The following is a 22,804-nucleotide window of genomic DNA, read 5'->3' on the forward strand; positions in this document are numbered from 1 at the left end:
ATGTTTTCACCATTCAGGAGCTACAACAGGCAAAGGGAAGAGAGCTGGCCCACAAAAATACATGACGTTTTCAACCTCTTTGTGATGCTTCATGTTTTCTGTAGTAGCTCTACTAAAACCCTGACCACACTTCAAATCATCACGTTTCTCTAAGTCTTTTAGTTCTGAGGAGTGACCCCTGCTCATCTGACCGAATATATCCCTTCAGTGGATCTTAAAATTATTTAAAACACTTAAAGACAATGCCTCTGTCTCATATTTGGATGCTATAAAATGGGGGAAAGTCTTGTGAGCAGAGGCAACAGGCTCTAACAGCATTCAACCTTTAAAAAAACCAAACTTGTCCACATGCCAAAATCCCAGCCCCACATCCAAGACCCAAACTGTAAAACATCTCCCTGAGAATGATCAAATTACCAAATGTTCAAGGTCGGACACATTTAATTGCTCTGTAATCTGTGGAGTACAAAAAAATTAAGAGGCTGGAAACCGAAAATTTTCTTAAGCTCTGAAGTCGGATGGGCAGAACCCTTTTTTCCACAAGAGAGCATTTACACATCTAATATATTATACTGTAAATAGGTTTATATTGACTTAAAAGTATAATTTTCAACATATTCTTACTGCAGTAAAAAGCATGCTTTGTATCTGAGTAACTAGACCTCCAGATGCTAAAAAAAACTGATACTCCACGCAGAATGTGCATGCTCCTGATCATTTATCTTTCTGCCTCAAACTCTTCCAGTTGTAGAGCATTAGACCACCACAATAAATTAAATAAAATTCAGAATATAGTGTTCTAATAGCATCTGTACAGTTAAATACAATACTGGCAAATGCTTACCAGGTTACACATGCTGAGCAGTTCAAGTGATAATCAGAATGATGGATGTGTAATCTAATGCCCATTCACTTTTATTTATATGAGCCATCAGAAAAAAGCCTCACATACCCATTTTAAGTCAATGGGAAGGATCCCATGTTTCCGGACCTGAGTCAGCGTTTGGTCTAAACTCAGGCACTTCTTTTTTTTTTTTTTTCATTAAACAGAATGAAATTTCATTAAACATGGAATCATAGTTAGAGATGGCTAAGTCTCTACCTTATTACCTTATTAATTTAAATAATTAATTAAGACCCAGTTAGAATTAAACTCAGCTAGGGATCTGAAAGACAACAGGAAGGGATTCTATAGGTACATTGCAAATAAAAGACAAACTAGGGACAACGTGGGCCCTCTCCTGAAGCTATCAGGAGAACTGGTTACCCTGGATTTGAAGAAAACTGAGGTTCTTAATGACTTCTTTGCCATAGTCTTCACTGGCAAATGCTCTGACCACACCACCTAAGTCTTGGAAGGCAGATACAGGGACTGTGAGAATGAAGACCTTAGGCCCACTGTAGGAGAGGATCTGGTTCAAGACCATCTTAGGAACCTGAATGTGCACAAGTCCATGGGACCTGATGAAATCTGTCCGTGGGTCCTGAAGGAGCTGGCAAATGAAGTCACAAAGCCACTGGCCATCATATTTGAAAAATCATGGCAGTCAGGGGAAGCTCCCAATGACTGGAAAAAGGGAAATATAACCCCCATTTTCAAGAAGGGGAAAATAGATGACCCAGGGAATTACAGAGCAGTCAGTCTCACCTCTGGGCCTGGCAAAATCTTGGAGCAGATTCTCCTGGAAGGCATGCTAAGGCACATGAAAAACAACAAGGTGCTTGGTGACAGCCAGCATGGCTTCACTAAGGGGAAATCCTGCCTGACCAATTTGGTGGCCTTCTGTGATGGGGCTGTGGAACTGACAGGTAGAGGCGAAGCAGCTGACATCTACCTGGACTTGTGCAAAGCAGGGGGCTGGTGCACCTCCTGTATGAAGATAGGCTGAGAAAGTTGGGGCTGTTCAGCCTGGAGAAGAGAAGGCTGCATGGAGACCTCATAGCAGCCTTCCAGTATCTGAAGGAGACCTGTAAGGATTCTGGGGAGGGACTCTTCATCAGGGACTGTAGTGATAGCACAATGGGTAATGGGTTAAAACTTAAACAGGGGAAATTTCGATTGGATGTAAGGAGGAAGTTCTTTACTGTAGGGGTGGTGAGGCACTGGAACTGGTTACCCAGGGAAGTTGTGAATGCTGCACCCCTGGAGGTGTTCAAGGCCAGGTTGGACAGAGCCTTGGGTGACATGGTTTAGTGTGTGGTGTCCCTGCCCATGGCAGGGGGATTGGAACTGGATGATCTTAAGGTCCTTTCTAACACTAACCATTCTATGATTCTATGAAAACTTGGCAAAATAAAGCTAGGACAGTGTGAGCTGCAACATGGGGGTGGGGGCTTAACTATGAGGAAGAAATAAACAAGTATTTCTGTAATTTGTTTTCCCACTATTTAAAATGGTTTCTGTACACCTTCTTTGTAAAATAACCTAAGAAATCATTAACTCATCACAACATTTTTCAAGCACTTATCACTACACACTGCCTTCATCCTATAACCACTAAACTTCTCCCCTCAAGGCAAGAAATAAGAGGCTTAGTTACCATTCACATGGAGAACTATGTAAGTTTTCATACCAGTTTACCAAAAAGTAAAAAATAAAGTGCTATTTCTCAAAGCAAAATAATACATTGTATTTGAAAGGTGCTTGCTCTCAGTTCTGAGTAACACTTGTTATATACCTGAAGGGGTTTATTAGGCCAAATCTACCCCGCAACTCCGAGCTCTAACTGCACTGATCAAATCAGTTTCACACGTTAAAAAAACGGAAAGCAAGAGATAAAGGTAGAGTCTTAATATCAACACCTTTTTCTGATTTCATAGAGCACATTAAAAGAATAAACACTGAAAATCCTAACCATACATAAAGGCAATTCTTACATCCAAACAATCTGATAATGTAACATTGTGTATCAAGCCAGGTTTTCCATAAATTATGATCTAAACAGAATACTAGTCAATTCACCAGAAGATATCAAAAGATATCCCTTTATTACAAATGATTCAAGTATCCTCCCTGAGGCTATGGTTATCAGAAAGCATTTAGTTAGTTCCCAAGCCAATATTTTTCTTATAGTTTCATAATAAAACAGATAACACATTTTTTAATAACTTTTAGCTTTGCTATCCAGAGCAACAAATAATTTCCCAGAAACCTTTGGAAAATCTGACATGCGAAATGGTTCTCTAAGTCAAGTTACATATTATTAAGCTGGAAAAAAATGTGTATCAGCTCATTTGGTCATTGGAAAGAATAGAAAAGTATTGGGAGCTTCAGGACAGATGGACAAATGTCAGGTCATATAAAACACTACCAAGGCTTTATTTGAAGAAAAATGTGAAACTTTGCGAAAGCACTCTGGCTAAAAATACTTCGTGTTGCTGAAAAACATCATCCCTGATGATGGATGAATTAAACTGTCTCAGTTAGAAGAGCCAAATCCAGGCATCCCTCATTTCTGAGTACAATGTTTTGTTGTACCGGTGATTTACTTCAATGGCTACATACAAATAAAAAAGCCCACCTTTAAGTGAAACTGAGAAATTCCAAACTTGCATAATTAATGCTAGAAAACAGAACAGAGTTCAGTTCTTGCACAGAATTTACTAACTACATTTTCAAAGTTTACACTTTTTAATGCAATGCTAATGCATCCAAATGATTAAGAAATTATTTTAGGATAGTCTGCAATGAAATATACTGTTTGACTTCCAAAATTACTCTATGATTCCAGTGAAGTATAAAACTCACCAAATATTTCTAAGTACTGAACAACATAAATATTCAGGTAATCGAATTTTAATTATCACTGAGAGTAAAGCATATTCATTTGTCATGCATTGTTATGAAGATACCAACATAAAAACTAAACATGAAGGAAATAATACAAAACACCTGCTTTTCTCATTTAGAGGTTGTCTTCATGTTTCAGCCAGTTCCTCTTTTAATATATTACTTACAGACTTTTTCTTTTGCAGAACATATTCCTGAACTTACAGCAATAAATCTTTCAATTTCTATTTTGTGTTGCACTCCCACAGAGTATACCTGCTTTGTCCGCTGGGCACTGTATTAAGTGAAGTCCTTTCAAAAAGGTTATAGCTGGAGCAAAGGAAGGCCATCGACTTGCATCTTCCCACAGGCTTCACAGCGGACCAGAGTTTACCTGAAAGGTAAGAGAAAAGCAAGCACATCTCACCAGGCACAGCTTCCAAGAGCAGGATACAACAGCAGAAGCAAAGCACAGCAAGCAGGGAACCCAAACATATGCAGAAGAGTCTCAAGATCAGAAAGTACACACAACTGCTGCTCAAAGATGATGAAAAAGGGCAGGGTTTTCTTAATAACCCCGGAATGAATATGCAGAATTTTATCCTACCCAGAAACCAACGTACCTGCTGCACTGAGAACAGGCAAAGATCCATTTTGCAATAACATACTTAGCAAGGGGGAGAATCAATAAAGAAAACAATTTTTTTCTGATGCAGGCTTTGGGGGTTTTCTTCCTATTATTCCTCATTGTGTTCTAATGAAGATTCCAACTTAGACGTTCCAAGTTTTAGCACTGAAGAGCCCAATTTAAGGAAAAAAGTGTAAAGTCCTCTATGAACTCTTCTTTGGATTTTATCACAGCTTGCAAGTCAGAAATTATCATGCACAGTTACACCTTGAGGCTGCATACTCAGCTAGTCAATACACAGAGGGAACCACCCAAATAACGTTACCACGGAGTTACCACGGGAGAGTCTGAGAAGTATTTAATAATACCAATTTGGCTGCACTACAGGAGATGTGCTTCCTGTAGGCCTAATAAGGAAGAGCCTTACAATCCAAGCAGAAGCATTTTAAAACCTCAAAGGACATGTCTTATCTGCGCCACTTGTGCTTCTGGAATCCCAGAAATCCTGAAGACAGAAGGCGGATCAGACTGAAGCTTTCCTAGGCACAGATGTTGCAATCACATCTTCCTTAACTGTAAGCTACAGTCCTTGCAACTTTCCGACTCTCCAGCATCTTCTCTTGGTCACTTCATTTTTGGAAATGCCAGTGCAGGAGATAAAACAAAGTGTTTCTGATTATGCCAGGTATACTAAAACACTAACATAAAAGAAAAACAATTCAGACTACATTCCAAGCAAATAGCATGAAAGAAAAAGGTTTGAAGTAGAGATACCCTCTTTCTTCCCTTTCTCCTATTGTCTACACAGTTCACAAAATAACACTTCAAATACTGGTATCTGTTTGATCAAAGATTTTTTTTTTTCTTAAAGCGTTATCTAGCAGCCATGAAAAATGACCATTTGTACATGGATGCACCTCAATTTAGTCAGAAATGGAAGCGTGAACATATATCTTTATCCAATTAATTACAGGTGATTTTTACACACCGCTCCCAGGAACCAAACCAACATCAACCTGGGTGTGCAGATCCATGCAAAAGTTCTCCAAATTTGTTTTATCTCACTGAAGATTTGCTCTCTAAACATCTGTAGTTACAAGATCTCTGACTTCATTTGTCCAGTTCCAGGCTCCCCAGTACAGGACGGATATGAACATAAGGAACCAAAATGAGAAAACAGCCCAAAAGGTAACGAAGGGGTCAAAGCACAACCATGCCATTCTGTGACTTCATCTCCAAAGGTCAGGTCTGCAGCAAAGTACTGTTTGCAGGACTCCAACTATAATAAGCCTCTTCCTCTTGGCCCACAGATAATAATGCAGACAGCATTTTCAGTGTAGGATTAATGTTTTCATTTATTACTTGGATGATGAACAATGTAATTGCAAAATTTTGTAGTTACCTGGGAAGGGCTGCAAGCATTCTGGGAAGCAGAATTTAAAAAAGTAGGATGAAGGGATTAACAGCAAAACTGAAATTGGGCTATTAATACTGAATTGACTGCAAAAAGTGAAAGATTTATTAACAGAAGCATCATACACAAAAAATGGTTATATATACTCTATTCATCACTGATATTGACTGACTAAGAATGTGTATTATGTTCAGGCCTCGATACACAGATGTAGGAAACAGAGAAAAGCTCAGAAGAAAACCTAAGCAATCAGGGAAAGTTAAAGGAAAATGTCCTTGCTAAGTAGCGAAAAAAAACAACCAAACAAAAAAAATAGTGAAAAAAGAGAGCACAGGCTTTAAGGCTTCAAAACAGGTTAACAGCAGTTACAAAAATGACTATCATGTCCCACTACTGCAAAGGGTTAGGAAAATAATAAAACAGTATTTAAGGAAACATGCTACCTCTTGGGATACTTAAATAAGTTAGGTTATGGAGGGGTTACAGAAATTATCACTGATTGTTTTTAAGACCTAGAAGATGAACACGTGAGAAACCATCTGTACACATCTATCTGGCTTTACAATGAACACTGTATGCCCGCGCACATAACAGGGTCTTATTGTAGAGCAAATGACCTCCAGAGATCTGCCTTTTCTTTCCTAAATCTAAAGGCTGTACGAGTTTAGACTCCTGCCAGGCAAATCAGCAGGTGACCTGACTGCTCCTTAGAGCTCCACACAGGCTTTTGATATCTCTTTTTTCTAAATAGCCAAGGCAGTCTGTGATTGACAATCTTCTATCACATCAAGCATGCTACCTTAAAAATGAAGTACTCTGAATGATCCACCGGGGAAATAAAGTCAAAAGTACAGAGAAGGCACAGCAACCAATCCTAAGAATCCAGTCCTGAGAAGGAAATCAAAACTGCCAAATTGGGCAAGGATGCACATCCTGTTAGTACCTAGAAATACAGTTAGTTATTTTCATTTCTAGCACCTGCAATAAATAAGCCTTAATAAAAAGAAGTGTTTAATAAAGTATTTAGAGAGATGAGGAGGGAAGGTTTGACGTTTCTGAGCTTATTTTCACAGCAGTATGAAAGGAAATGAGGTAGAGTCAGAGCTAATTCTCCTTACATAATTTCACATGGAATGATTAGTTCTGCCCCAACAGTAACAGCTTTCCAGAGGGTCCTACTTGTCGCTAAGATTGCATACAGATGCTGTAAGTGTAGCTTCCCTATTCTCCACTGACAACCAACTTAAAAGGCCTATATAATATCAATTTTACTACAGAATGAAATTCACAGCACGGATAGTAAAATAATGTCACAGCTACCATGAAACTGCAGTTGCATGTTGGGGGTTGTGACTTTTAAAAGCTTAATCACGGAACATTCATAAAGAGGAGCACGCAAAGTAGTTTTCTGCTTTAGCAATGTCCTGTGGTCCTTAAGGACCCTGGTCTGACAGGTATGGAGGAGCATTCGTGTCACATGCCTTGCTGATTTTAGGCCCAAGAACGACCAACTTTTTATGCCTTGCCGGAAATAATATATAGGCCAGCACCATCTCTACAGTCACTTTCATAAATCTGTCTTTACATTTAAATCAAAAGAAAAAAGAAAACTGACTTAATGATAACAAAAGCATATTTTCTGTTAAAGTTTTCTTAAAGCAAGATTGGGACAAGAAATTATTCTGTGAAGCCAACAAGAAGATGTTACTGTTTACCTGGAGAACTTCAGTTTATCTCAAACCACACACAAAGTTATACTCAGAAATTTACTGCATTAAACTGCAATCCAGCAGACAGACAAGGTAAGTGGCAAAATTTTCACCTGGGAAATCACAAACCACAGAATTCCACTGAAAACTACTGGATTACTTATTCTGCAAAGTCATCTTACAACATATTCGTTGCGTAAACCTTGAAAAGAAACAGAATACCTAAGATGCAATATGTTCAACTACTTGTTGAATTTCTGTTTTCTGGAAAATTTGTATGTAAAATAAGTATCAAAGCAGATATATAGGAAATATGACACTGAGGATCAGATGAAATGAGGATCTGTAGTTCAATCAAGATTTAAATTATGAAATGATGGTGCTTCTGAGAAAGCCTTTGCTTAATTACATGCACCAGGCAAGATACTTAAAAAAGCACCTTATTTTCACAATGCAAGATGGACTTTATTCCTGTTTTATTTACAAAGGTGTCATCTGGTAAATAAACCACTATGAAAACAGAATCAAGATCTCCATTGTCAAGTGCTCCATTATAACGCTTAACTCTTGAGGCTTTCCCACCTCCTTCAAACCAACGTGATTGGAAAAGAACACGAAAAAGGTGATATTTTTCCAAGAGCTGGTCCCAGAAACAGAGCTACTCCACTGTTTTTATTTCCAAATGTTCTGCCACTACAGTCCCATACCATCGCTGCTTTATCTAATCACTCACATTCTGAGTTTTCAGCATTCCCAAACATGTACTCTTGCATGTACACACAATGCTTTGTGACATTCAGGAAGTTCTTCTACACAATGGCTTTACCGCAGCTCTGCTTCTATTACATACATTTTATTAGTCTCTAGGAGGATGAACAAAAAAAAAAAAAACAAAAACAACTCAGTTCTCCAAAGGAGAAGCTTTTCTTTGCCTTTTCAGGTTGAGAAAAAATACCAAATGCCAACAGTGAGGTCTTCATCCTCCATTCCAACGCAGCTGGTCACTAAATTCTGCTACGGTGAGTAATGCCCATCATGGAACATCAATTCAGTAAATCTTCCATCCCATTGAAGGAATAAAAGACTGCACCATATTAAATCTGAATCCAACTACTCGGGCATGAAGTTAAGTGGCATGCATTCCCCCCCCCCCTCAACCACAGCTTCTAATAAAGCCTATGAAAGAAATCTTACACTCTGGAGAGTATTTTATTCATGAAGGGCACAACCATCACAAATTTTCTGTTGCCAGAGGCATGGCCAAAGTAACATTTTTAAGGACCACTGTTGTACCTCTAAGAAGAAAACATTCCCACAGTATCTATAGCAATATCAAACCTGCACATTGAGTTCATAAACACAGACAACCTGTTGCACAAACATGCCACTGAAATGCACAAAAAAAAAAAAAAACTTGGAACAAAACTCAAAAACAGCATGTGAAGGTACACTGGTTGCACTGTTGGACAGACAAAATAAAGAAAGATGTTTCCAGATGCAAAACTGATTAAATATCTCTTTCGGTTTTGTCAATTTAACTTTTTACTTCCAACAATTTTTAGTAACTATTCAGCAAAATTACAATTCAGCAAAATTAAGGTATGAAGATATTAAATCCAGTTCCGTATTAACTGACAATGAGAAAACTCCTGCTAATCACATTTATTAAATTTTGCACGTTTGACTATATGTAAACCTATACACACACAAATATCTAAATCAAAGTTGCTTATAAGCACTAACTTGCTTCAGGATTTATCTGTCTCAACTGTTTGTGTTCTTTCTTTTCTTAACCCTAACAAGTAATTATTCAGGGAAAAAAAAAAACCAAACAGACTTAGTGCCTGGCCTTGCCTGTTCTCCTCCAAGTTCTGCATTTCATCAATAATTTTACATAATTCATTGTTCATTTTAGACATTCCTCCCACTCTCATTTGGACATCAAAGAGCTACTCATACCCAAAATACCAGCAATCTGAAGTACTGGCTTCCCTACTTACTGTCATTTATAACTTGAAAAGATCTTTGATTTCTTGCCTACAGGAAATACTGTGGATCAAAAATAAAACATATATGTATGCTCCCATATATACATGGGGTCCAGAATTTAGGATAACAGACTGTTTGGAGACATGGTTTTCAGATTTAGATTTCATACTCTGCCTGGTGCTTCACACATTTATTTTTTCTTTCACATCTGATGTGCAGCAATATGGCTAGCTAAGGTGTATGCTTAAGACATACTTTGATATGTATCTATTCAGAAGTGAAATTCACACTGGGATGTTTGTCCTTACAGCACTAAGGCACCGCTTCACCACTGCTAACTGCACCACTTACTGATGGCTGCGGGCAGAGGAAAGCAGCCTCACTGGAGCTCCTTGTTAATAATTCTGCCAACAAAGATCAAGATGATTTTCTTGCTTTACAAACTTGGTGGAGATCGCTTCTCACATAAAAATGGAAAGAAAAAAAAACAAAACCAACAAACAACATGGTAGCCAAAGTATTTCCAAAATGGCTGCTACATGGGTTCCTAATAGCCTTGTGTGTATATTTCAGTATGTTCTCATACAGCTAGTCCCAGACAATGAGATACTCACCCCATTCAGCTGCTCAACAAATAATTTGCTTTGGTTTTGTTACTACTCCCACAACACAACAGCTTATGTCTCAAGCAGCAGTACACAGAAGCCCTCAAATAGAGCAGTCCCATTATTTATATGATCATAATTAAAACTTGAAACTTAAAATAGATTCTTAGTGTATTTCCTTACAACAGAATACAATTCTGTTTACACGGGAAAATATATGCTATATATGTTTCCTCTGAACCTGTATTTTAGGACCCAGTTTACACACAAACAGCAGCTCTTTAATTCAAATTATTTAACCAGGTAAGATCTTAAGTCTTTTGCCAAGACTTCCCCTTTCGCAACCAAAACAGATAATACAAGAGAACATTTCACATGAAGGATTTACTCATCAACTGCTGCAGGAGAAACGCCTTCCCTCAATGGCTCTCCCAGTCTGAACAATATAGGACTGTACTGTGTAAACATATTTTTGTGAAGTCATAAATGCAGTATAAATATGTAAGTGTATGTATATTTATATATATATAATATTTCTTTAAGTTGGATTCCAGCCGGTCACACAAACAGTACGGAATTTAATTACAGCAAATGCTTCTAAAACTACTGGCCTTCTCCACGTCAGGATATGGTGATCACATCTTACAGCTGCCATTCAGGTTTTGTCCAAGAAGTTTACTCCAAGAACTCCAAGCAAAATAAAGCACACCAGTAAAGTGCTGTTTTGCCGATAAAAGCATCTCTCCAGAAATTTTCACCAGCGCAGGATACTGGTCAGAGACTGTAAACTTCCCCTGCTCTAATCAAAACAGAAAATAACACAAGTCAATGCCGTGGACTTGGTCAGAGGCCTAAAATGCCCAAAGCATGTAGCTCTTTTTTGAGCTACATGCAGTGTCAAATGCCGCAACCATAGGACCTAGAAAACACTACTTAAAAAGCTAAAGCAGGAACCTTTTGTTTTCATATTCTCAAATTTTATTGAGCAGAAATCTTTGAGGATAGTTTATTACTTTTACTGGCCACTCTAAAACAGGCCCCCAGCCAAACAGGTCTTTAAAATATGTCTATATTTTAGTTTTAAAACAACATTAAGGAAGTTGTATAACTTTTACATTAGGGCCTAAGTGACTTAGCAGCAAAAGTGACATGTTTCAGCTGTAACACAGGCTATGAGCATGACTTTTGCAACAATACTAGTCGCGTATGGCACTGAACCTTACACAGGAGGGAGATCAACAAGGACTAAGAGGTGCGTTAACTCATGGCAAATCCCGAAAGACTGAAATTCAGGACATGTTTGCTGGTATCATATCAGTGCCTCATGCCAAACACCCTTCCTCATTCAGGCTAAAAAAGACCAGTCCGCTATGTGCTGTTCTTGGCTTCACAGTTTTACTGAACTACTCCCAGCACAGTAACTGACAGTAGTTGTAACGATACTACTGCATGAGAATTCAAACTGTGTTTTATCAGTGGACAGAGGAACTTTGTGCTGTATTTGTAAAGTATCAATGCCTTAAGCTGGACAGTGGGTTTGTTTCTCAGGTTCTGCCATCACTGTTGAATGGCCAGCCAGTTACAATATTGGGAAATTGCTCACAAAGTTTGTAAATACCAAGATACTGCAATATTGAGAATAATGCTTACCTCTTTATATGCGGTGGGCATATAGATTAAAAAAAAAAAAACAGCAAAAAAAAAACAACAACAAAAAAAAAAACCACACTATTTTAAAAAATTCTTCCCTTAATGGATTTATGAAATTTGGATTCAGAGCATTTAAATTTATGTCAGAAAGTATTCTTCCAATGAATTCTACTATGACTGGACTTCTAATAAGGAAAAAAAAAATAAACAATACACTCTACATTACGTCTTGAAAACTCCAATTAAAATTCAATATTGTACTTTGTACAGAGGCTCTTTATATTAAAACTCTGTCATGGTTAAGATTTAGGTTACCCAGGTTAACAGAGTCCAATATAATAATTATTTAGTTACACCAAACCATTGTTATAAGCCACACTGAAATCACTACTCATCTTTACCTGACTATTGGTCTAAACTCTGATCCATGGTAATGCACACCCACTTGTCAACCAGAAAATCCTACCATAAAGTAAGCGTCAGACTCTTTCCCCCGCTTCTTAAAAAAAATGCATGCATTTGCACCTCCAATGGTTTCTTTCCTCCAGTCTGCTACTCCAGTCATCACAGCCATGTGTTAAAAGATTTGTGCAGACATGCCAAGTGTCATTCACCCGAGACACACTTTCCTAAAGTTAGGATTCTTTTGCAAAGTATATTTAAGCAGCTCCTCTGTTATGAAGTGTTATGTCACAGGATATTTTTAGGTTAAAATAATAACAAAATCCCCTAATCTATGTATTTTGCAAAAATGAGGGGGTCTTATGTTTTTGTTTTCCGTGTTCTGTAAAGCATGGCACTATGCCACCACAAAGGTCACAATTTTCTTGACAGTTCTATCAGCATAACTATTTATACATATTACCGTTTCAATTGTGCCACAGTGGCACTTCGAATGCGACTGGATTCAGATTTTGCAATTCACTTCGTAACTGCTTCGGAAAAGCAGTCCCTGCCTCGCACAGTTTGCATTTAAAAACAGCAAGAGCGTATTTAGAGAATCACACACACTCATTTTAAACACTCAGGTACTCGGGAGGCTGCGGCAGGGCCATGCCCGACTGAAGCCTGGCCGGCATGGCACGTCCCAACGGCGACTCCTCCGTAGCCACCTGGCAGGCGCCGATCCCAGGGGAGACGGGCCCCGCCAGGCCACACTCCGTTCCCCGGCTGCGCCTAGCGCTGCTGCCCCGCGTCTTTCTAGAGGCTACCCGGGAAGACGCTAGGGGAAGAGGCCGGAGGGTGCTGACAGGCCTTGCTCGGCCCTCCCGGCCCCGGCAGTGGCCCCGAGGGGCCGAAGCTCGGTTGCCGTGTTTGGACCGCCGGGGAGGCGGCACCAATGCCGGCAGCTGCCGCTCCCCACCGCGGTTACTCCCCAAGGAATGACCCCCTTCCGCGGGGCGCCTCGCAGGCCCGCGCGGCTCCCCGCCTTCGGAGGCCACCGCCAAGGCCGCGAGGCTCCCCCTCACCCCCCTGCCGGCTGCCGCCGGCAGGGCCGCGGGGCCATTTTAGGGAAGGCTGGGGTGACGGCTGTCCCCGACAGCGCCTCCCGCGCCGCAGGTGCCGGGGAGCCACGTCAGGCAGAGCGCCCATCGCCGCGTCCGGCGGCGGCGAGTCTACTCCCCTCGCCTTCCCCCCCGCGCCGAGCGGAGCGGGGCCCGGAGGGCTGAGCCCCCCCTCCGCTCCTCCCGCGGACCGCCGGCCGCCTCTGGCCCTCTCCCCTTCCTCCTCGCCCAGCCCCGGGCCGAACGCCCGCCCCGCCGCTCCGCGCTGACCCCTTCCCTCCCTCTTGCCTGGCGCGGGCGGCCCTGCTCCTTACCCCACCCAGAGGGAGCTCACCTCCTCCTCGCTCCCGCCTGGAGACCGTCGGCACCGACGCGCCGGCGTCCCGGCCCCTCCCTCTCCTCGGCGCGCCGCAGAGCCAGCCTCCCCCCGCCGCCAGCCGGGCCCCCTCCTTCCGCCGCCCCGGGCCGGGCCCCGCTGCGTGCCGCTCACCCCCGAGCCGGGTGCCGCCCGCAGGGAGAGGTGCTCGGGCCCGCCCGGCGACCTTGGTCCGTGGCGGCAGCTCCTCGGCAGTGGCCGAGCACGGATGGACCTCCCCGCCGGCCGGAGCTCAGCTGCTGGGCTGGGGAATGAAAAGGAAAACTAAGTGGAGCAGAGCGGTGGAAAGGAAAACAAACCATTTGTAGTGATGCTGTGACACCTGCATGACAAGCATTGAGGCCGTTCAAAGGAGTGTTGGGAGAAGGAATGGGTAGGAGGAATAATTCTATGCACCAGGTGGACTAAGGAAAAAGAAAAGATGCTCTTCTGAAAAAGGCAGGTGAAAGGAGGGGAAAATCAGGGCTGTTATCAGTTCTATATGAGTAGGAGGTGTGTGAGCTTTTTTTCCCCTGATAAATCAAGCCTTTTCAGGTGGTGGAACTCCAGGGAAAGGCCAAACAGGTGTGACTATTACAGCCTGGTTTGTGAACCCTCTGCTGCCTCAGTGAATAAAGAACCTCTCTAGCGAAACTTTTTAGAGGAGCAATGTTTGTTAAGGTGACTCAATTTAGCATGGTGTTATCTTTGGTATGTAGATGTAAACTGTTCTGTTTTTCATAGGAAGTCATAATGAGTAATTTCTAATGGAGTGATGAAGCAAAATTTCCGAAGAGTACAGCTGTTAGAAGCATCAAGACCAGTAACTTGAGGAATTATGTGTTTTTTCCTACTCTGGCTAATCAGTGATTATGAAAGAGTGACGAGAAGGTTGATTTGCATGAGAAATACCCTTAGGATAATGCAGCAGTTTGTTTCACAATTTTCTATGTTCAAAATGCCCAGTAAAGTTGTTTTCCAAAAGCTTTCCACTCTCCTGGACTTCTAAATTCCAGACACTATCAAGCTATGGAAATGCCCAAATGTCACAAGGCAGGCAGTTCTTCCTGGTTTTTACCTAGGTGGAAGTGGTAAGACTTGAAAATCTTTAAATATTTATCACTCACATTATAAAAAATTGTATAAATCTAAGTGTTTGTCTTCCAGACATCATCAGGCAGGGTGAGAGATGAGGAGACCTTCAGTCCAGCTGAATAATTTGCCCCCGGCATGTGCTGGGACGTAGACAAAACAGGATGTTTTATCCCCAATTTATGGATAGAAAAATTGAGGGGAGGAAGTGAAGGCATTCATTTTTCAAGTGCAGAAGTGCTCATTTGTAAGCAGGCAGTTTAGTCTTGAACTTTTTATTCCCTTTTTTTGAGGAAAAGGACCATGTATATACAGTTCCCATTGAAATTACACTTGAGGCACCCAAGCAGAAAGACTTTGGCCATACTCTTCTGGGGTCCCGCAGCCCTAATCCCATGTTCTAATTGGCCAGTAATCTGTGGACAGATATTGTAACAGTTCCTTTAGAATATTTTTCTACTTCTTACTCATTTGCATACTAATGGCATAAAAATAGGCACTTCCTGCCAGTAATTAGTTGGAGCCCAGAATTTAAAGAAAGAAAAAGACCACAGCATTATGGCAGACGGATGGTACTGAGGAAGCTGCAAGAAAGAGTCACTTCTCTGGAGCTCAGAGAGTGCCTTTAAAGTTCAAGGCTGGCAACTCTGTTACCTCTGTGTGACAGGGTTTAACTGTTTGCTTGGCCTAATAACTTTGCCCCTAATGAGACCCTCTAACTTTTTTCATGGCAAATCAGTCTATCTGTACTGCATGCCATCATGCTGCTGTAAAGGTTTTTCTTATTTTGCCTTTTTTCCCAGAAAGAATAATGCTAGTGGTGAAGTCTGCACCATGACTGTAGTTTCTTGTGGAACACCATGACTCAGACCAGCACAGTCTGCTCAAAGGTGCTTCACCTAATGTGTCACTGTGGAGCTCTTAACCACATCCAGACTAGTCATGCGAAGAGCTGGAGAGTCTTTGGTGTGTGTATGTGGTTATTTGATTTCTCTGTGTAGGTCATAGATTTGAGTGAAAACCAAGTTGGTATAGCTCTTAATTTTACCTTTTCTGATGGCAACATAGGTAGCTTTTGTTTAACATATCAGGTTTTTCAGTCAAATACATAAGAGTTTTCTGCATTGAAAACATTTCTCCATGGTTACCCTACCGGTGATATCTATGGAAAGGTGAAAAACAGAAGTTTGGAATTACCCATCCAACCCTGAAGTACAGCAGTAACTTCAATGAGGCAGGGAAAGAGTATTTTGATACTTTCATTCTCCTAACTTCTTTGGAGATATTACAGATCACGTTCTCCAGGGGTATTGAACTGATACCTTCGGTGCAGAATTAAATGCAGAAACTCCTCCTGTGGTGTTACTTACAAGAAATTTCAGCAATTGCTGTTTGCCATATACAATCAAACAATATTGAACTCCAGCGATGCAGTTTAAAAGCTCATGAGATGAAACTACAGTTAATAATATACTTTCAACCTATTTACATATTTCAATAGCAAAGTAATTACTTTCTCTGATACATTGACTGTAACTGTTAGTTTCTTTAGAGCTACTGCTCTCAAAGAACCATGGGAGGGACCCAGTAAATTCGGTCTCTTTAAAAGTTGAGACTTACACTGAAGCAGTAAGTGTTTGGTCTCCTTAATGGGATCCAGAATGATACAATCATAGAATAGTTTGAGTTGGACACCTTCCACTAGACCAGGTTGCTCAAAGCCTGACTTTGAGCACTTCCAGGAGTGGGGCAGCCACAACTTCTCTGGACAACATGTGCCAGAGCCTCACCACCCTCACACAACTTCTTCCTAATTATCTAATCAAAATCTTCCCTCTTTCAGTTGAAAACCATTCCCTATCCCCTGTCCTATCCCTGTATGCCCTTGTATAAAGCCTCTCTCTAGCATTAATGTGGGTCCATTTAGGCACTGGAAGCTGCTTTAAGGTCTCCCTATAGCCTTCTCTTCCCCAGGCTGGACAAAGCCCAGCTCTCTCATCCTGTTTCCATAGGACAGGTGCTCCAGCCCTTGGAGCATCTTCGTGGCTTTCTCTGGACTTACTCCAAAAGGTCAACGTCCTTCTTATGCTGGGATGAATGAAAGTAAGATATTTATTTAGAGCTAGGGAATGCCTGAGGAGAGTTTATGATCTTTGCAAATGTGAAATTCCCAAATAAAGTCTATATACTCGTTGCATCAACACAACTGTGTCCATATGTGCAATCTTGAGGGAGTGGCACAGTCAAACAGTTGGGGTGACTCTTCAATTGACCTGTGAGGCTGCAGTTGCGATGAAAGACTACAGCATCGAGAGGAAGCTTCTCTATGCCTTTGACATTCACCCTGTAAATTCCTTTTCCAAGGATATCTTTCTCTGAGTGAGCAAGGGTATATGTTGCTTGGCAGACTAATAAGTGAAGCACTTGCCAAGGAAATGGGATATTTTTGTTGAAAATCTTTTGCCACTTGGTAAGCATCAAAAATAGTGTCTCCCCTGTCTTGTGATGGGCTCTTCTGCTCCAGGTTGAGAGGTGGAGAAAGGAATGAAACTTTGGGGGTGGCTGATGCTGAGCTAGTGAAAGTAAGCCTGAGTCTACACAACAGTGGTCTGGGCACTCAGTGGAGGCACCCTGTTTGTTCAATCTCCACTAGAAATGCATTTTCAATGTTTCTTGCACCTTTTCATTTCACTTTCCCTCTCTCCATCCCACTTCCTTGTTAATCTTAGTGTCAAGCACATACGAAACGCTCTATTACATTGTGCTGAACTTAGAATTGAAATCATGTCACATTTTTATTAATTTTTGAAAGCAAACCTTATAAAGCTTGTATCCAGCAGAGCTACGTTACTGGAAAATATTTTCCTGAAAACTTTAAGACTCCAGTTTATTAAGCACAGATCCTTAAGATGATTGGGTGTATTTCATTAGTAGATTTATAAAGAGTGCAGACTGGGTAAACAACAGTGACAGCTTGGGGAAGTGTATGCACCTGTTTATTAAAAAGACGTTAACAAGGGCAAATCTAAAATAAGAACATGTACCACAACCCAATTTTCAGCAAATTTTTATGCATGCCTACACTTAAGGTTACCAATGTTATTGGCAATTTCCCTGTCTCTTTTCTCTCTCAGAAGTACACGGCAACTGATGAGCACGGAGCATCTGTGGCAAAGGAAAAAACACACCATCTTCAAATTTTGAGGAGCAAACATGACCCTTTCGCTTTCTGCTGTTTCCCACCCACATTCAGTTAGTGTGAGAGAAGAAGGAATATGAAAAAAACAAAAGCAAAAAACAAGACAGAATTATTTTCTTTGAATGGAAGGACCAAAGATTGTATTGTTTTCTCAATCACAAGCAAGCACTTTTGTTGCTGTTTCTGCTCTACATCATAAGTAATAGCAAGTTTTCTATATTTTACTAGTAAAACTTAGAAGAGGTCATATTTTTAAAAGTCTTTCTGCAAAAGTGACTCTTCTGTTTCGATATATGCAAATTCTACAGTGCTTATGCAATTTGTAATTTGCAACTAGGTATAAGCATGTGCAAAATTAAGATTAAATGTTTATACATATTCTGCAAGTTTGCAGAATTAATCAACCAAGAATGTACAAAAACTACAAATGCTTTGTTGAAACTTGGCTCTGAAAAGATTTATGAATTATCCTTGTATAGCAGCTTTCACTCAAGGATGCTGAATACACTTAATTTTTATTAATAATGAATAATGTTTGAGATTTACATGATAGTATTGTTCCCCCAGAATAGCATTTTAAAAGTATATCCAAATCTTGCAAGGACATTATGCCTGTTGGTACTTATGCCTGTTCACATTTACTGTAGTGGTGCATTTTATGAGTATAGACTGCAAGCCTGGAGCCTCTCCAGGATTAGATCTTAGTCCCCAAAGATATGTAAGTGCTAACATCTCCTTTTTACAAATTGAAAACTGGAAAATGCATGGGTAAATGCGTGCAAGTTTACACATGGGTTAATAATCATAGAATCATAGAACCATAGAATGGTTTGGGTTGGAAGTGACCTTAAAGATCACCTAGTTCCAATCCCCCTGCCATAGGCAGGGACACCTTCCACTTCCAGGTTGCTCAAAGCTCCATCCAACCTGTCCTTGAATGCTCCAGATATGAGGTAATAATAATGATGATGGTAATAATAATAACGATGATGATAATAAATGTCAATGATAACGACAATAATAATAATGGAGTAATAAATTTTTTAGGCTCCAAACTCGTTAAGTGTGTTGTACGTAAGGACAGTCACTGACCCTTCTTGGAGTCCTCTTCACGTCAGTAGTTAATCTGAGTACTACTGAAGACAAATCAAAGCCCTGGACCTGATTGTGAGTCCTTTGTTTCAGTGAACAGACAGATAGCGCATAGCATACATCCCTTAAACATGTTTGATTACTTCTTTTATCATAAACTGAAGCAAAGGGTCTTTAAACAGTTCTCATAATGCAGGAGGAAAAAAAAAGAAGTGTTTTACTTCAATATACCTTTTACTAGAACTGGGTACAATAGGATGTGATTATTTTAGGAACATTAAAAATACCTACTATCTTCCTCCCATGCTAGGTAGAATAGTAGTATGAAGTATTTTTGCTTTGTAATTTTCTAAAATGAAAAATTCTGATTTAACCAAACCTCTTCAGAAGGAAGTTGGCTGATATTATCTTACTTCCCTCATTTCTTATTGTGGAATTGTTGAGAGAATGCCAGTTGTTGCTACTTGTCATCACTATTTTCTAGTCTATAATATTGCTTGTTAAAAACAATAAATATTAACCAGAAAACTACTTAAAAACTGACCAGTATGTGGAATTTGAGTGTGTAGGTAATAACACAATGACAATATAAATCTAGGTTTGCATTCTTTACTTAACTGCATATGAACACATGCGCACACAGAAATTATACCTTCTGAAAAACAACTCTTTATTTGTCTTCATGATATTTATTCAGCAAAATTTGTAAAGATTTTTTATTTCTCAGGTATTAAACTACACAAGCAAATTAATATCTCTGCTTGTCTGTCAGAGGACTCAGCAAGAGTCATTGACACAAGGTGTTGCCAGAGGTGGGAAAGCTGGAAATTGCAATATGAAGTGCCAAGGCTGACAATCACTAAGATACTTTGGACTCCAAATAGAAGGCCTGTTTCATCCCACATGCATAGTATTAAAAGCATATAAGGTACCATGCTTGCCTCTGAACTGATGAAGAGAACCTGAGGCCAGTGCTCTCTGCAGTGGCATGTATTGGTGGATCAGTAGAGGTTTCACAGCTGCATGATACTCAGTCGCTCTGCTAGGTGTGAGCTAATGTACAGCTGATTCCTCCCTGGGGGACTTTTTGATTCTGGGTTTCAGAGAGGACCCTTTCAGTATTCCTAATGATATTTTTGGCTACAAAGGCTGGCAGCATTACAGAGTTGTTGTGGTCTCTGATACCAAAGAAATGTAGCCTAAAGAGCTGTAGCAAAAGCCTTCATACCACTGCTACCCTCTACTCAAAAACGCAAAGGTATAAGTACACAAAAAACAAAAAACAAAAAAAAAAACCTCTGTGAGCAAATTAACAAAGCTGTTTGCTATTATGGAGAAAAGCTGCAGGGAAAAAAATTAAGAGGAAATGGGCTGTATTACTGTGAGTTGGCACAGAAATGAAATACCAGGCTGCAATTTATGTATAGTAATTGTTCACAAAGCATTCTTTGGGTTTTGATAGTGACTCATTGTGTTCTTTGTGACCTTTGATGTACAGGATGGGCTGGTAGAAGACAGAGGAAGCCACAGTAAGAATATAAAACTTTATTAACTCTAAGATTTTGTTGGTTTGTTTGTTTGGGGTGTTTTTATTGCTCACTGATAAGTAGTATCTCTGGTAAAGATGACCAGAGACATTTACCTTTAGTCCTCACAGATTTTGTCATCTCCTCCAAGCTTTTGTAGTTGAAAAAACAGTTCTGGTTTAGCTGAAAAATAGCTTTGGTCTTCAAAAGGAAATTTGTTTAACAATTGGTTGCTGACGTTGATTACTGAGTTCTGAAAAATAAGATAACTGATTGAAATACTACTGTGCTAGTAGCCCAGGTAATGAGTGGTGATAGGCCCTGCATTATTCAGAACAGATGGAAAAGTTATGGAGCAGATATTCATCTGAGTGAATATTTTATGTTTTAAAGAAAATTATGGAAAAAATCTTCCATAGAGTCATCAGACTTGACACAACAGACTCTTCAGTGCCGTTAAGTTCCATTATGTAAATCCACAGTGATGTAAAGCAGACACTGTCAGGTTTGATACACCCCAAATTTGACCTAATTAGCCATTTGGTTGATACTTTTCTCAAAGCTTGGTTCAGGATATAGATGCTAATTGAACACATAACCTACAGGTGCTAAAGAATTCTTACAAAAGAAGGTTTATCCTATTAGGAATGCAAGTGAAGGCTTAGGGTCATTGGCTCGGGTAGTGGGGATGGGAATAAAATCCTAATTACACCTCTCTTCACATCACCATTTTGCTTCCAGGAGCGAAATTAAAATCCAGAATAAATCAATGCAATCTAATAGATATTTGCCAACTGAAGCCACTCCAGCTTCAGTCAGTTGAACATGGAAAGAATGTTTCCTTAAGCTTTTAGAAAGCTGACACTACAAAATTAAAAGCCTGCAGTGGTTTGCTCTACCCCCCAGTAACAGACATACTCCTGTGCAAATCGCAGTTGAAATTTTCTCTTGTTCATAGACCCACCAGCCAACGTCCAGCCTGCTCATTTGTAGGTGATTGCTGCTGTCTGAAAAGCTCCAGGTTTATCTTTCATGTTTCCCATTTCTGTCCATGCATCCCCAGCCTAAAATCATCTCCTTTACACTCAAGTCTTCTTCCCAACCATTTGACAAGCAGCAATACAATATTTTTTTGTTGTGACTATACCTTGGCCCAGATGCCTTAATGTAAACACTCTATCTTTTCTGCTGTTTTCCCGCAATCCCCTAACCAAAATGAAACAAGATAAAAAGAGCTGCACAGCCCCTGAGTTTCCTGGCTTTTATCTTTTCATACCAAAGCCTTTGTGTTAATTTTGCGTAGCTATTTTTACATGAGGAATAATATCCTGAATTACTGCTATCACGTGCACACAAGAATCCCACCTCACCGTCCTCAAGTCATCTGGCAACCTGATAGTGTTTCCTGCTGCTTCCCTCACATCAGCACTGCAGAGAGCCTTGCTAAAAGTTTTACATCTGAAAAAGCAGATGATTTGGCAACACCTTCCTATAGATTTTTTTTTTTCTTTTAAAAGAAATGTGCCTGTCTTTGAGTAAACTTTTCTTTCCAACTGTTCTTTTTTGTCAGCTTGCCAGCTCTACTTCCAGTATTGTTCTGCAGAGATTGCTGGAAGGAAAAATGAAAGAGAAGAGAAAGGTAAAGAACTGGGGGAAAGGGAAAAAGGGTTGAGAGGGTATTTAAAGCCTGGGGAGCCTAGCATGGGAAGAGAGATAGGCTTAGGAAACAGGGAATAAAATGGTGGAATGAGAGATAAACAGGAACATAAAGGATAAGGGATTAGAGAGATAAGGAGTTCAAGAGATGAAATGTGAATAAAGGAAAACAAGAAAAATAAGAATGCAAGGAAAGAAGTGACAGGAGTAAGACGTGTAAACAATTAACTAAGAAAATATTGCTTATTTTAGTGAAAGAAAATTATAGTATCGTTATTATTCTCTGGTTTACTAGTTCAGAGGAATTTTTCATACTAAGAGCTGACATTTGGGTAGTACTACTGAGCAATGCTAAATATAAACCTTCCAGTTGTTAAATTAACCCATTCTGAATTTGGTTAATTAATATGTCATTCAGGCAACTAAAATTTGGACAAGAAAACAAAGCAATAAAAGAATATTAACAGTTGCATTTCAAAGTGCAGATCTGGAAAAACTCTTCATAGTATTTGCAGTTACATCCATCAGCTCAGTGAGAATCACTCCAGCACAGAGGGACCTGCTCGCTGACCCTCTGCTGCAGATTAATACCGGAGCTGAGAAGTCCAAAAATTC

General features: G+C 40.1%; 1 protein-coding gene across 14 annotated transcripts in view; it reads right to left on the reverse strand.

Annotated features, from left to right (window-relative positions):
* Positions 1-13,694, reverse strand: part of GTDC1 (glycosyltransferase like domain containing 1) — a 321,331-nt gene extending 307,637 nt beyond the window's left edge. For 6 of the 14 annotated variants that reach the window (XM_061445084.1, XM_061445032.1, XM_061445022.1 and 3 more), the window contains exon 1: positions 13,604-13,692. The gene's annotated coding sequence lies outside the window, so the exon portion shown is untranslated. Of the gene's footprint in view, positions 1-4,045; positions 4,158-13,603 lie in introns of those variants that run through there. The other 8 variants (XR_009741800.1, XR_009741801.1, XM_061445059.1 and 5 more) reach the window with 5 other exon arrangements.
* Between the last annotated feature and the right edge of the window lie 9,110 nt (positions 13,695-22,804).

Source organism: Pezoporus flaviventris, unplaced genomic scaffold, assembly GCF_033815535.1.
Source record: "Pezoporus flaviventris isolate CSIRO_AGI_PZ_B2104156 unplaced genomic scaffold, CSIRO_AGI_Pfla_v1 ptg000001l, whole genome shotgun sequence".
NCBI lineage: Eukaryota > Metazoa > Chordata > Aves > Psittaciformes > Psittacidae > Pezoporus > Pezoporus flaviventris.